Source organism: Dermacentor albipictus, chromosome 4 (genome assembly GCF_038994185.2).
Source record: "Dermacentor albipictus isolate Rhodes 1998 colony chromosome 4, USDA_Dalb.pri_finalv2, whole genome shotgun sequence".
NCBI classification, from domain to species: Eukaryota; Metazoa; Arthropoda; class Arachnida; order Ixodida; family Ixodidae; genus Dermacentor; species Dermacentor albipictus.
Window position 1 is genome coordinate 101,292,132 of NC_091824.1, and position 15,903 is coordinate 101,308,034.

The 15,903-nt window shown below is 44.4% G+C and overlaps 1 long non-coding RNA gene across 3 annotated transcripts in view; it reads left to right on the plus strand.

Annotated features, from left to right (window-relative positions):
* Positions 1-15,903, plus strand: part of LOC135904602 (uncharacterized) — a 250,725-nt gene that overhangs the window by 48,403 nt on the left and 186,419 nt on the right. For all 3 annotated transcript variants that reach the window (XR_010565168.1, XR_011514301.1, XR_010565167.2), the window contains exon 3: positions 1,420-1,532. This is a non-coding gene — a long non-coding RNA (uncharacterized lncRNA). The remainder of the gene's footprint in view (positions 1-1,419; positions 1,533-15,903) is intronic.

Here is a 15,903-nt window from a genome sequence, read left to right on the forward strand (position 1 = left end):
GGTTGAAAAGACACCTAGGAAGCCATCTGACCGAAAACAACGAAAAAAAAAGAGCGCACGGTATTTAACAGGCCTCCGTAGCCTTTAGTATACTATCTTGAGACGAAGGTCGAGGTTGATTTTTTCCCGACTTTCGTCTGGACCCATGTTTCATTAAACAAGAATACATTGCTACATTAGCGGAAACTGCAAGAGAAGTGCTTGAAGCTAAGTCGCGGTAATGGGCTCGCTTACGGCTGCGGTAGATGTTTGGGAGAGCTTACGCAAAATGACACTACGTGTAAAGTTTGCAGCTTGCTGAACAATATAATACGAATGCTTACACACGTGGGACTCCATATTGTATTTTTGTTCAGCTTTGGCGCTGCGTACACAAAACGGCAACTATTACGGGGTCTTAATAAGTTTCTTGCGTTCATGCCGAATTCACCTGACGTTCTCCATGGCATCTGTCTTCCAAAATATACAAGGTATCTATTGATTAATAGAGAGGAGATATGGGAACGCATTCCTGAATTGAGGATCGAGCTCAATTCTACATTACAAAATAAAGTAATGTCATCCTCTGCTTAGTTTGGTACTGTGCTGGAGCGCGAGACAATTTATGTGAGAAGTAAACTGGGGAGGCTTCCCAGAAAGATGTGGTGTTGAAATCGTGCGATAACTTTTTGAATTAAAAACAGGATCTTAGAAACAGGCGATTAGAAACTACATTAGCCTACGCCCGTACAGACGGATATACGCCGCTACCACGCATTTTCCCGAGGACATCTGACATGAGCGTTTATCGGCATCATGATCAACTAGTCTCAAACAGAGAAAGTGTGCCTTCGAACTCCATGGCGAAAGTCTCCGACTGCAAGCTATCTCTGCGTCTGTTTGCATTTAATGTGCACATTAGGAACACTGTGCAGGTATCAAAACGAAAGCTCATTTTGTCATTAGTCGTCGACTTGTCATGAGTAAGTTCAAACTTCTTATACAGTGACATTTTCCGACGCTGAAGTGTGTGGACCTCTACGTTGTAATCTAAACAAGCGCAGTAACAAACAAAAAATAAACTTGCTCCAGCTCGGAGTAAGTCACCCGGAACCAAACACGGTCATGCACCGTTCCTAGGCATAGGGGAATGTCTACAAGCTATACACTGCTTTAGGGGACTCACAATGGTAACGTTCGATTAGCCGGTTTAATGATATCGGTGATTTCAGTTGTCACATGCGCACTTCCTGCACTACGTTTCTTATTGACTTCTAGCACGTGCCTTGGTGCTATTGGTGATCCGCCAGGCTACGTGACTGCTTATGACATGAACGATGAATGTTGCAGTATGTATGAGAGCGCGCGAGCTTTGTGGTTTTCGCCTTTCCTTTCTCTTCTCATTATCATCGCTCCTGCCCCATTTCTCTCCTTCCTCAGCCCAGGGTAGCCAACCGGGCTCAGCCGGGTTAACAGCTCTCACTTCGCCTTGGATCACTGATCTTTATTATGATTACAACGAAGGGGCCAACTAAAACAACGGACGGAGGAAGGTGAGTATATATATATATATATATATATATATATATATAAAGATGTGCTTCGGCTGAAAGGTAAAAGAGCAAAGCGAAAGTTAGGTTTCCTCTCACGTGTGCAAAACTATAGTTTTCCGTTAAGGAGAGCGAATAGTGCGCAAACATGTCTCGCGCTCTGCTTACGTTTCTGAGAGTGATTGCAATGGTGGACAGATAATGGCAATTCCTCGTGAGCCAAAAAAGCGGCATCTGCACAGGCAAATCGAATGCCGCCGCAAACTGCATGGTTAACCCCGCCTTCAGCAACGACTGCACCACGGCAGGCACAGTGCTTAGGGAAGGGCACACTGAATGCGCAATGGGATTTGCTAGCCGTAATTTCCTGCTCGTAATCGAATAAAGCAAGGCAGCACGAACCTTGCCTCCATCCCCAGGTCCCCGTGAAGTCCGCAGAATAACTCATTTAATTACGTCTTCACTAAGCTAGCAATGTTTTCTAACAGAACTTCTTGGTTTCACGTTTTGCGCGTTTAATATTCTTTTTACATGCATTAATGTTCAACCAGAGTCTTCGACTGTCCGTTGTTTCTATGACTAGCGTTTTTGTAAGACTACCAACTTACTAGTAAATTACGAAGGCGCCAACCTAAAGCCAGCCCGTAGCAATGTAATAAAGACGCAAAAAAAAGAAAGAAAAAGAAGAAAAAAAGAAAGGTATCTGATTTACTAGGAAGTTCTTTCCGTTCTTTCTTAGAATGTGTACTAATTGCTCCCAGTGGTCAGAATGTGTAATTGCTGTTTTACTTTAGAGTTAAGCAGCGCGAGAAGAAGACTGTGGTACAAGTAATCCCGTAATCGTTACGGTCTGTCTAGTTAATCCTGTCTAGCTGTAATTTAATTTCTTTTTACCCACCGCTCCTACTTGAGTAGGTTTAAGTTCATGAAACTTCTAGATGGAGAAACGTGTCTTCCTAATTCCCAGAGATGCCCCGTAATTTCGTTTCTTTTTAACAAACCCTCTTAATATGTAAATTTCAGACTTTCAGACGCCAGATAACTTAGATAACTTAGACTGTTAATGTTTCTACAGATAGAAAATGCTTCTTTGTTTTATTGGAATATATTATCATGTATATATTATATAATATTGAAATATATTATCATGTGTTGATGCCATTTCAATGTGTGCATAATACTGACTACTAAGTATTTGAAAGAGGCTGCATTGCGATAGTCTAGTGTGCTGTTGCTGAAAGAAGCTTCGTTTAACATCGTTTTTAAAAAGAAGTATTCATTCGTCAAGTGTTCTTCTGTTCAAATGTACCTTAGGGAACTAAGGGTAAGGCGCTGTGTCACCTTACTCTAACGCTGTTTAGCAAAGCAAATGAAGTCGTTTTGACCACATTCACACTTTCGTAATCGGGGCTTAGCTTGCGGGCGCGAGTGGTTACGTGTTGTGTGATTGCTTGTCAAAAAATGTCGACGCATTATGTAAGTTGTCTATATTAGATCCGAGTTAATACCTAATCGAAAATTGGATTATATTTTTGCGCGCCTCTATTTACACATAACGCTGTATATCAGTCGACGAGGTGGACATACAGAATGTGCTATGTCAAGGACTCGGGTTGTCAGATTGTCACATTGGCTTAGGTACAGAAGATGGAGGTACAGAAGAAATCTATTTCTGCAGAAAAAGGGAGGCGTGCTTGGCGTGGCTTCCGGTGACACAAGTAACATATTGCGCTATGGATTCGCAAACCTAGAGCATGAGCAAACTTTGAAAAGTAAAAAAAAGGCAAGCAGTAAGGAACCACCTGGACGTCTTGCAAGAGTAGTAGGGACGTCATGTAACTAAAAGCGACTGAACTTATGGCCTCTCCACTTTTCCTGAACCGCGTCGGGCTGCTAGACTGGACGCTTACCGCTGGCGCAAGCTGTCAGAGAAGCCGGCGGATTCGAATACGACGTGAAGGTATTGGCCTAACGCCCGTGGCGCCCAGCTTTCGTCGACATTCTTGTTAGTCAGGCACACTGTCTGACTTAACCGCTGGTGTCACCAGTGCAACCACACCAATAGCCATGCATCTCGTCCCTACTTCGATTACATGTTTCCTCTATATACGTGTGGCAGGAAAAGAAGGAGAAAGAAAATACTATTTTCAAGAGTTTTCTGGCAAGGTCAATAAATGGGTAATAATCGACTACGTTTATGGTTGATCCAGGAATATTCATTTGTAGAAGGGCGCACAAAACGGTTTGTAATGGGAAACAATAAAATCACGCGGGTAAAACTGGTGTTATATATTTAGGTCTACTGTCGACGGCAGAGTGTCCAGCTTAAGAAATGCTTCGGGTTTTTGTATATATATATACTGTGATGTTATTGGGCCGGATCACTCCAGAAAAAGGGAGAAGCAGCACGCCAAAGCAAAAACACACATCAGACATGTATTTACATACATAACACGGATAATGGCACACACGCGTCACAATGTCCCAAAATGCCTCATAGGCGACATGCACTATATGTATCGGTGGATTACGATCGGCCTACAGTTCCGGCGGCAGCTTGTGTCGCCGTGTCTTAGACCTCGTTGAACCGATGCCGGCCAGCGGGGTCGGACAACAGTGTAGGACGGCCGGGTCGGACAGCTGGGTCGGACGGCCGGGACGGTCGGCTGGGTCGGACAGCCGGGTTGGACGGCCGGGTCGGACAGCTGGGTCGGACGGCCGGGACGGTCGGCCGGGTCGGACGGCCGGGTTGGACGGCCGGGTCGGACCGCCTCGCGGCGCTCAGGTAGCCGGCCGCAGTCACCGGGTCGCGTCCACAGCTGGCGGGGTAGCCCGGTGGCCGCTCACCCGAACGCTCGAGTGCCCTGGTTCCGGACCGCCAGCCCTCCTGGACCAGTGCCCAGCGGAAGAGCGGGGCGAGGTAGCCTCCCAGCGGGCGACAGTGTTGCTTCAGGTGTGGCGTATTGGCGTGGTCGGCGATAGCTCCTATGGGCCAGACGCCCAGCGAGGAAGCTGTTGTTGTTGTTGTTGTAGCCTGTGGCACGTGTGGCTCCTACCCACGATGGGGGATTGGAAGCTGCTTTTCGGCGACCGCCGAATCTCGCGCACTGCTCACGCCACGAGCCACGGGCCACACTCTCGCGCCACGCTTTTTGAGGCGCCACTGCCGGCGCTGCCAAATTGGTGTCGATGATGATGATGGTCCTCTTCGCCACCGCACGGCGCACTGTCTTCATATGTTTAGGCTTCGCACTCCCGCGTACCATATATCATGACATATACATATATCGTCATCATCAGCCTAGTTACGCCCACTGCAGGGCAAAGGCCTCTCCCATAATTCTCCAACAACCCAGGTCACGTACTAAGTGTGGCCATGTCGTCCCTGCAAACTTCTTAATCTCATCCACCCACCCAACCTTCTGCCGCCCCCTGCTACGCTTCCCTATAGACTAGTGGCTCACGCAGCTGTTGACTCTCTTAGAACTCATGCGCAAATTTTCAGTAGACCTCCAACGAGCCTAAAATGCTGCAAAGATTTATTTTCATTATGATTCTGTTTTCATTTTATGCTAATGTCTCTGCTTCACGTGATGTCTGCAAGATTCACTTCATCTCGCCACAGCGTTTCATTCATGCACCATGTTAACATTGTGGAAACACGGGCGATGTATTTATCACCAATATTTTCAGCGTCTTATTAAGTCGTTCAGTCACGCGAATGAGAATATAGAAGGGCTTCGGACCCTTGTCGCTGTTCATGTTCTACCCGTAATTCGCAAGCGGCCAGTTGTAGCAGGTGAGGCACACGCTAAGTCATCTTAACACTGCTGTTAACACGGTTGTTAACACCATGTCATCTAAAGAGACATGTTCATTCAAGCTTCTAAACATGTAGCACTTTGCCAGATATATATGCGGTATTCAGGATGCAGACGCGTCTATACAGATGGCTCCAGAACAGCCACCTCTTCAACTTCAGCATTCATTATACCGCATCTCAATAAAAAAAAAAGAATCATTTAAGTTATCTCGTGCGACATCGTCCACAGTGGCTGAACTATTCGCAATCCTATGTGCGATGAAATTTATAACGTCAGTAAGAGATGCGCAAAAATGGGTAATTTTCAGGGATTCACAGGCGGCTCTAACATCACTCTGCAGCACAAAAGGAAAAGCAGTCAGTGATAGCGTAATATGCGAAATACTTAAATACCTCACAAAGGCCAGCCAAGCGAATCATGTAATAGCATTCCAGTGAATACCAGGGCATTGTAACATTACTGGCAACAAAGCTGCCGATGAAGCAGCACGACAAGCACACCTCGAAGATAATGTGGTTCCGCTCCCAATATCAAAGAATGAATTACGTTGCATTATAAGGACAACGTCTTTCAAGATGTGTAGAAATACGTGGTTTGACCAGAATTCTAAGAGCTCGGAGTTGTATCATATTGATCTGTTTATTGAATTCAAATTTTCATTATCATTAGATAGAAATATGGAAACACTTATTCCTCGATTAAGGCTAAGCACTGCCTACATAAAACATTTCTTACATCGAACTGGCTGTGCAAAAACCTTCGAATGCGATTGTGGATTTGTAGATGAAGATATACATCACCTCCTTCTAGATTGTCCCCATCACGACATATCAAGACGCCGACTTAAGTGAACCCTAATTGTATTAGACCGCAGACCTTTTAGTTTAAAGAAACTTTTGGGTCCTTGGCGAACAACGGCCTTACAGAAGAGCGTTTGAAAAGTACTAAAAACTTTTCTTGAAGACAGTGGCATTGTTGGCGGTTATTGACGCTTTTAATGTTCCTTTCACTTCAATGTCGCTGTATATATGTAGGTGTTTCTGGATTATGTTATGTTGACTGTTCTGTTGTTACTATATGTGACAATGCATTTACGTGATGTATTACCACCCGCTGACTAGAGACTATTATTAAGTTACAGTATAATTTGTATTTTTGAGACTTTTTTCTACAGAAATGTGGAGTCATTTAACTTGTATATTGTATGTACATCGCACTTCTTAAGTCATATTGTTACTGTGAAAACGTTGCTTGACAAGTTCTTGTGCTTGTAGGAAAAGGTTATTTTATGCGTAATCTCGAACCCGGTATGTTGTAGGCTAGACCTATTCAAGAGCTAATGAGTAGCTGGCGCATTCAATTGCGCGCCATCTCCTTATATCATATCAATAAAGAAAAGCATGGCTGGCTTGTTTTGCGAGTTCTGCCGCACGATTTCCAACAACAAATTTCCGGCCCTGCCCGCACCAACCTTTCATGAAGCAAGTAATGACATCGAGAACAACTGCAAAATTCCGGCCAGCGGAATGTCATCTTCCGGCAACGAGCATATAAACCCTCCCCTGCAGCCGAAGGCCTTCAGTGGGGGCGGCAGCACCGCAGTGACCATGTCGCCTAAGCATGCCTGGCTTGCGTTGCAGGTTCGTTACTGTTCTTATACGGCAAGTCTGCGCTCAAATTGTCTTTGCCTAATTGTGCTACCGCTCCCAGTGAAGTTGTCTGAATGTTGGCTTGTCATGTGCTGTCGCATTTTGCTTTAGCTGTGCGGTGATATTGAAAGTAATCCGGAGCCAACCACTGAAGAACTACTTCAACTCATTTTAGGAAGGCAAACTCAAATCGAAGTATGGCTGAAAAATATTGAAAGCAAACTAAAATCAATCAACCACCAGTGCATTAATTTATTAAGACTTGAAATGTACTGTTTGTTATCTCGAGTGCGCTATTCAAATCCAGCAACAGAAATTACATGATATAGAAAACAGAACCAGACGCAATAATGTTATGGTATTTGGCGTATTAGAGGGTGCGAAAGAAAAAAGAGGAGATATTGAAACCAAAGTGGTAAAGAAATTTTTTTCCGAACACTTGGGCGTCTCTGTGACGTCAGTAGAAAGACTACACATACTTGGGCAAAGGAGAGTTGGGCGGAACAGGCCGGTTATAAACAGGCTGTATGATTTAAACGAGCGAGTAGCCATTTTTAAGAAATGCAACAAACTGAAAAGTACCACCATAAGTATTTCCGACGTTTATTCACAGGCGACTCTGCAGAAAAGAAAACTTTTTTGGGAATCAGCTCGGGCCGATAAGGATGAGGGGGCGAAAGTTAAGCTCGTGCCCGATGAACTGGTTATCAATAACACTGCCTATGTCTGGGACCTGCTAACTAAATCTCGTGTTCGCTTCCCGTGCGAACACGTGCGGTGGTCATGAATGACCGATGAAAAAACAACTAAGAAAACTAAATGTGAATACGCGAAGTATTGTAAATAAAGCAGAACGAATCACATGCTTAACAACACTGCGCAATGCTCATTTAATTGCCGTGACAGAAACGTGGCAGCCCGAAAATATTCAGGGTGAAGAAATGTTTCCTAGCTCATATAATATGCTCCGCAGGGGCAGGGCCAACAGAGGAGGAGGTGGGGCATTACTCATCAAGACCACATCGCAAGACGAGCCCTTCCTTTTTATCAGTGATCACAAAAGCGTATGGTGTAAACTAGTTATGACTGTTATGATATTAGTCATCGAAGTCATTTATAGACCTCCAGCAAGCGCTGCCGAGTACCTCCAAAGGGTTGATGAAGAATTAAGTTGTGTTACAAACAATAGAAGCAAAATTACACTCGTAGGAGACTTTCATTTACCCGGTGTTGATTGGGACGCGCGAGTTCCCAGGCCTATAGAAAGGTTTCACCCTGACTTGATGTTAGAGATTATGGCGAAGTATGGTCTCATTCAGACGGTCAAGAAACCCACTCGAACTCAAGGGAACTTTAATTCGCTGTTGGATATAACATTTTTGTCTGGAGGAGCTTTTAATTATAGAATAGGTATTCACGAGGACATTTCAGGTCAGAAAAGTGTACTTGCTACAGTTAATGTTAACAAGAAGTACGCCTCAAAATAGAAGGCGATAAACATTTACAATTGCAACGCAGCTGATGACACTTCAGTTATTGAATGCTTGGAGCCTGCATTTTATACAATGCCACAAGAAGATAGCGTTGAGAACCTGTGCCAATATTTAGTCTCAGCTGTGAGGCATAAAGAAATTTCTACCACTGAAAAAAAAAAGGTGGTCTCGAAAAGAGAATCCATAGATTATTCGAGATAGCATCCATTTAAAACGACGTTTCCAACGTGCTCGTAAAAAGAAACCCAAATATAACAGCGTAGTTGCTACTCTCGGTGCACAAATGCGAAAAGAACTGAAGGAGGCCAAAATGCATTTCCTTTCTACAACACTGGCAGGCTATATGAGCAGCGCTCATCAAAGCTTTTGCAGGTATCTGTCTGGCTCTAATCCAATAATAAATGGAATACGAATAAACGGTACTTCATGTCGTTAATCCAAATCAATCACTGAAGCATTTAATAGTTTTTTTGTCTTTATTTAGTTCAAAACTAGGTGAACCATCAATGAAAGTGTCAGGCAGGGAGCAATGTGGTGACATTGTCATATGGGTAGAAGGTGTAAGTTCATTACATTTAAGGCTGAATCCTAAGAAGTCATCTGTTCCAGATAAGACACCTAAAGAATTTTTGACGTGCTACTGCGAATGAATTTCCTAATTTTTAGAGACACACAAATGGAAACATAATTCGACAAACGCAGAATTATTGAACGGCACTTCAATATACTTCAAAGTATACAGACGCAATGCGAAAGGTCACACGAGAGCAAGTATAGCTTCAAAAATGACCAAGAATGCGTGCGTGACTTCAGCATTTTGTTGAGTGGCAGAGCAAGAATATGTTACCATAGCAACCGCAATCGCTCTCACTATTCGGATTTGTTATCGCGTTTTTGCGGTTGGTCGAGAACGCGCTCGCTATATCAGATCATGTATGATTCTGGAACGTAGTGGTATTTCACTGAAAGGCCGGCCCTTCATTTATCAGTTTCTAGGCGCACTAACAGATGACTGTGGCACGTTCTAGAATTCACCTCGTCGTCGTGACCGCATCTAGAAGATTGGATGGCTCATGTATAAAAGCGGCCTAACGCAAATGGTTGTCATTCGAGTCGACGACCGCCGGCCGGTCTTGTTTCTACCGCCATCGGAGAACTGTACGTGCATCAATTTAAACGACACAAGTTCGCCAAATAGGCTCTTTATAGTTTATTCCGGATCTACCTGACTGCCTGCCTGCTCGCCTGCCCGCCTCTGCGCCGTCACAGTCACATGGCATCTGAGATGGCCATGTCAGCTTTTCGAACTCTCAAGGACCGGACCGAGGGCTTGGCGGAAAAGCGAATGAGTGAAGGCGTTTTCTTCACATTTGCGAAGACCAGGAGGTGAAAGATGTCTTCCGCAGCAGGTGTGTAGTGCAGTGTTTCAACCTTCACCGGGTAAGATTCTCAGTGCCATTCTTTTATATAGTCACATAAAACGACGACTCCTTTAGAACAATACGCAAGCACTGTTTACATTGTAAGCGCCGGTGCACTTGTGGAAGTTTAAGTGTGCAAGGTTGAGCTTGCACTGGAGGTCATCCTCACTTACTAAGGTGCACACACATTTCAAGCAGCTAAGGGTGCTAACACAATGTTCCTTCTACGTGAGAAAACTCAAGCTTAAAAAAAAATTCCTTAATGGCGAAACAGAACGTGCACCTTCGTCAGTATCCGCATCCTTGATGTTTGTTAAAATGAAGGAAGCCTTAATTTGCATAGAATTTCCAACTCCCGTGTTCCTGGAGTCTTACTTTGATGTAAAAACGGGAGTGTTCGCAAAACAAGTGAATAGCTGTTTCGTGGCTTAAATAATTCGCTTCTTTTCATCCGCGGACACAGCGTTGCCACTGAATCAAATAACATACTCGTGGGCCAAATTTCTACGTTAGTCTTAAGAAAGCCATAAAACAACCGAGCATAAGCGTACGTCCTTCCGGTATTCCCCTCTGTTGCGCAGTTTTAATCTTCTTTGCGCTGCAACTTTTGAAGAGGCAGCTTTGAACTAGACAAATATATATATATATATATATATATATATATATATATATATATATAGGACTAGTTCTGGAGCGCACATCGAGCCTCCCTCAGGACCTGTGTCAAAAGAGCCGGCATTGAATAAGGTTCCCGGAAATACGACGCCAACGTATCGAATGACCGAAACAAAAGCATGCGACGAAAATTGCGAGCTGCACTGTCGCTGCCCCGATTTCGTGTCTCGCCAATATGGAAGCACATAGTAAAGCAGACGGAGACAATACCGCAGACGAGGCGCATGGTAAGCTGAGAAGGCGGGGAGCGGGACGTAAGAGGGACATATAGCCATTTCTTCGACAGTCTCCGTTTCGCAAGCTATCAGATTCGACGAAGCACACGTTGTATTCGAGTTCCCGGTCGCTAGCTGCCCTTCTTTAGGGTATTCCCGAAGGAACTGAAGATCGAGTAGAACTTGTTGCTGGGCGAGTTGGTTGGGATCTAATGAATCAGTTGAAGTTCAGCGCTGAATCTGTCGTTCCGTACTCTTCCTTCCCAAGTCTTCATTTTCCTTTTTTGGCGCAACAATGTATTCATTAGAACTGAAGATCATTGCAAGGCAACAAAAACCGCAAGGCAGTCTTGTCTTGGTCAGATTCGCCTGCACTAGCGCGTGTGCTCGCTTCCGAAGCCTTTTCTTGTTATCGCTAACCCACCTTTTCGTGGACTTGAGCGAGTTTCACCCAGGCATGGGTATTACATGTATGAAAAAAAAGATGGCTGCTCTGGTCGTCCTTTGAATTCGATGTTAAAAAAGAAGTCGTGCTGGGGACTTATCCCTTTCGTAGACTACGTGACGTCACGGGCCGTGTGCAAAGTGGAGTTCGATAAGTGTACAAAGAGCTGGTGGGCAGGCGTTTCCCTTCGCGTCATAGCTATCACGGCCATCTGCTGCGATTAATTTGTCCTAGTACGTGAGTTCGCTCCCAGACGCTACTCGCCAGCGGTACGTCGAGCCACTCTTCGCCTGCAGAGATCAGCAGTACCCTGGGCCTTTCTTCATATATATGGCTGAAATAAAAAAGAAAAACGATCCGAACTGTTGGCCCGAGCGTGCGATTGGGCGACATAATATATGTTTAGCTCGTGAACACTCCTAGATCAGTCCGCCGTGGGGACTCAATAGCTATGTCATTGCGCTGCTAACCACGAGGTCGCTAGATGAAATTCCGGCCGCGGCGGCTGCATTTCAATGGGGGGAAATGAGAAAAAGAAAACGCCTGTTTATTGTGCACTGGATGCATGCTCTTTATTCACTGCTTGAAATGTAGTATTTACGGTGCTTTTATGTTTGAACGTATTATTTGAGGACGCATAGTAGTCTTAGCCTATACTGCCATTCATAAGATTGCAGCCTGATCAGTGGATTTTCGAATCTATGTATCGCAGTAATAACTGCTCAGACAATTTGTGCGAATTTTTATGTGAAGTTTCAAGGAAGCATCTCAAGAAACACGAACAAAAGTAACAATTCGCTATATTTAGTATAAATAATGATAGTAAAACAAAAGTTCATAATATACAAAGCATGCACCTGATCCCTAGCTCCCTAGCTCCTAGCTCCCAAGTATCACGATTTGGTGACGTCAAAAGCGGCCATAGCGATGCCCATACTTTTGCAGGAATGCCGTAGCTTTGTAAAAAGCGAGAACAAGTAAGTTCCTATTGTATTGGGAGCATTTGCTTTTACTTATTGTAGCAGGCACCTGGTTTCTTTCTTCATGCATTCTTTAGGCTCACGAAGCAGCGGTTGTCAGGTCAGGGCGCATGCAGAATCCTCCACATACTGCATTGTTGCGTTCGATCCACTTTTCTGTGCAAGCAAGGTGGTCTAGTGTGCGTTGAACTGGCGCTGGAATCTCGACATTCTTCGTTCAGTTCCTGTAGAGTGCTGTACAGTTATGTGGAGGGCTGCCCAACATCGTATCGTAATGAATCTGTCGATAACTACAATGGAAGGTGCATCCTGCGACCACCAAAACGCATCGGGGATGTGGCGTGTGTGGCATAAAATTTTCGCAAAGTTGGAATTTTCACGATGTCTACAATGCTTCAAGTCGTCTCTACATGTGGTCCTAGATATGGCTTTTATTGCACCGAATCTTTCAACAAAGCCTTCATAGAAACTGTTCTTTAACATTTGTTTTGTACCGCCGGTAAACCACATTAAAATATTTCAGATATATTCACCTTTTGCAAGTGGGGCTACATTGCCCTGTGGGTAAGACACTCGGATTCTGATCGTGGGGTCGTAAGTTCGCACCTCACCACCGCCAACTTTCTTCCTTTCGAGTTTATTTTGCTTTGTACATTACTTCTTTATAGCGATTCACCTTGAGTGACAGACGCGCGGACAAGTTTTCTCGTTTCGTAGGCATAAAAATGATTACGCATTTGAAAGAAATGCCTAAGCAGAGGGGATGGTTCACAATTAAATTAGTGCTGCATCGAAGGCTGTTACCTCCTCACTATCGTGTTATGGCTATAGTGACGGGTCTCATCACAGTAGTCACTTACAGTGCACATATAGAATCACGCAAGCACGACCTCCTACAAAAGAGTACATACCGTAAATGGTTCTTCCTTCGTGGGTCGTCCCCTTAATTATGTGGCCTTGTTCGCCATGCTTAATCTTGTGGAAAGCAGGGGGATAAGGCGAAGGTGAGTATCGGGGGAGTAAGTTTTCATCCTTTCGTGGCGCTCTTTGCGGCAGATTTTTGTTTTTCTTGAGTGTGTTTGCGATTGTGAGCGATTGCTGCGTGCACCCGAGCCGACTGCCTACGAGAAGGCAAAATGGGTCGTTATCGGCTGGCTCTTTCGGCGCTCTTGCATGGAGCGCTATAGTAAACATCGATTTGCGCATCGGGTTTCAAGACGTCGGTAGATCAAGGAATCGGAGAGCCGCTACTCTGGCTGCTGGCTGCGTATGGCGCGACCCCGCATGTCCTATATTGAAAGCGATCTGTGATGGGGGCAGAGTGTGACGAATGCTGATAGCTTCATGAGCACTGTGTTCTCGCTGCTTAGTTCGCGTTGAAGCGAGAGGCAGCCCTAATGTGAATTGGCTCGCTGCTGCAGGCGCTATCTCGGACGCGATCGTCTTACGTGACGGGCGGACAGACGGATGGTTTTCCTCGTCGCGTAAGCATAGAAATGCTTACGTATTAAAAAAGATCCTGTTCTTCGCTCATAGCGATCATATCTAGCATCTCTTAGTGCTTTCAAACTGAATTCAACGTAAAGGATAAAATATTGGTAAACAGATTGAGTGAGTCAGCCAAATACGGGACATAAGGTTTGAAGCAAAATGGTTGTCTGTAAAAGGTTGGCCAAATACTAGAGTCCTCGGCTCCTTACACATTAATTAACTGTTGGAGTTGGTGATTAACATTCCAATTTTTCGCGGTGGGCTTCTAAGGGAGGTTGCGGTGGCCGGTTTTTTTAACGTCTAACTAAACATAAGTACGCTAGCATTTCCGCAATTAGGGCTCCTACAAATGGGACCGACCCAAGCTGAATGCAATCTCAGTAATACTTCTGAAAGTCAATTTGGCTGCTTCGCTGCGGGCAGGGGGAGTTTTGTTATGATGGTTCATGAAAGACAGAAAAAATAGTTAGGCTAAAAGATACATTGAAACGCTCCAAATGAAGCATATGTGATGAGGGAGAACAAGAGGAGGTACGTGGAGCTAGCGGAGCTGAGAAGAAAAAAAAACGACTTCGTCATTACTGCATGAGAAGACGAAGACAACGCAGGGTCTCCAGCACCAAAAAAATGAAGAAACGAAAAGGAAGAAAAGAGCAAGCAGAGTTAACGCGGCCTTAGATGAGACAAGAAAAGTCTCTTAACATTAATTTGTCTACTTTAATATGGAGTCGCGTCGTTGCTGAAATCATCGCGTGCTCAGTAAAATGAGCAGAAATAAGGTTATGCGTGATGACCGTTATTCTCGATTACATTAGAGAAAAGTGACAAAAAACCTTCCCTCTTAAAACCAAGATATTTACTGCACGGGCCTTGGGAAAATAGAGAAACGTTGCGAAATATTTAGGGGTTCACGCTGCAGCTTAGCGAACACTTAAGGTGTGGCAGTTTCGCCCGATGGGCGAAGCACTCACTGTCTGCGCTAACAAAATTTAGGGTCGCGATTGAACTTCTCGAAAGGTTATTTAACTATATGCGGGTTCGAATAACGCGAGCGTGACCTACTCTGGAGCACTCTAAATATCTGGCACTTTTAGCATGCTGGAGACTTCATCGTATTTCTTGGGTGTGGTTTGTTACAGCAGCATGTACACTTAATGACAATAATACAGCAATGTATGAGCAGTGGAGTTTCTTTTTTTCACTTTCCGCCATATTTTCTCAGCCGCCAAAGATCCACCTACCTATTCAAGAAACAGAGTTCAGCCATCGATGTCGCTTGACTATGGAATGGGCTGTTCTTACATTTTTAAACGACACAAAGAGTTCGGGATGTCTGTCCTTTGGACGCCTGCTTTTACTTTAGTTCTTTTTTTAGTCTCGTCATAGATAGCGTAAATTATGACTCTAATATTGAGTATTTCTGTTTTAATAATGCTATACGCTCCGGCGCTCTTCTCTACCTCTCCTTTGTGTCACATGCATATTTCTTTTGTCACAATAATTTCTCTTGGTTTGTTCGTAGTGTAGTGACTGAGAACGCCTTTGGATGTGGCTAAGTTATCCTATGCGTATTTATTTTCTCTGTTAAACAAGAAAGCTACAAAACGCTCAACTTTTCTCAGGAAAGCATAAGAGATTAGTTACGGAACTTTTATTTTGTGAGCTCTAATTAAGCGGCAGTAGGAGCTGTACTGAAACCAGAGACTCTTGTTTTCATGAGTTATGAGCGAGAACATAATTTGCCTCGCGTAAATCAGTGCACTGGTCGTATGAAACTTTTTAAAAAACGTTCTTTTTTTGCATGCTCCTCTCGCTTAACTTCTGCTTGCGAGTTTTTTTACTTCAGAACACGCAAATGGCCGGCACCTTTAGGAGGCGTCATCGTCGCATTGCTTGCTTGTAATATTTTAACGTGAACTCGAGGCGAAGCTGCTTGTGTCCTGAGCTAAAAACGCGGCCGAGACACTTCCTCATAACACAGCTGCTTCACGTGGTCCGCTTGCGCTGTCGTTAGGAGAGCTCCTCGAATTTATGACGTTTCTCCATCACGTTACAATGGTTTGTTTTCCGACTCTTAATAAGCAGAATTATCCTCTTTTCTGCTTGCTGTCATAAATAACGCCGAACGCTGTGCGAACAGCTGCACAAAGCACGCAGAACAAACTATCAAAATAAACGCTT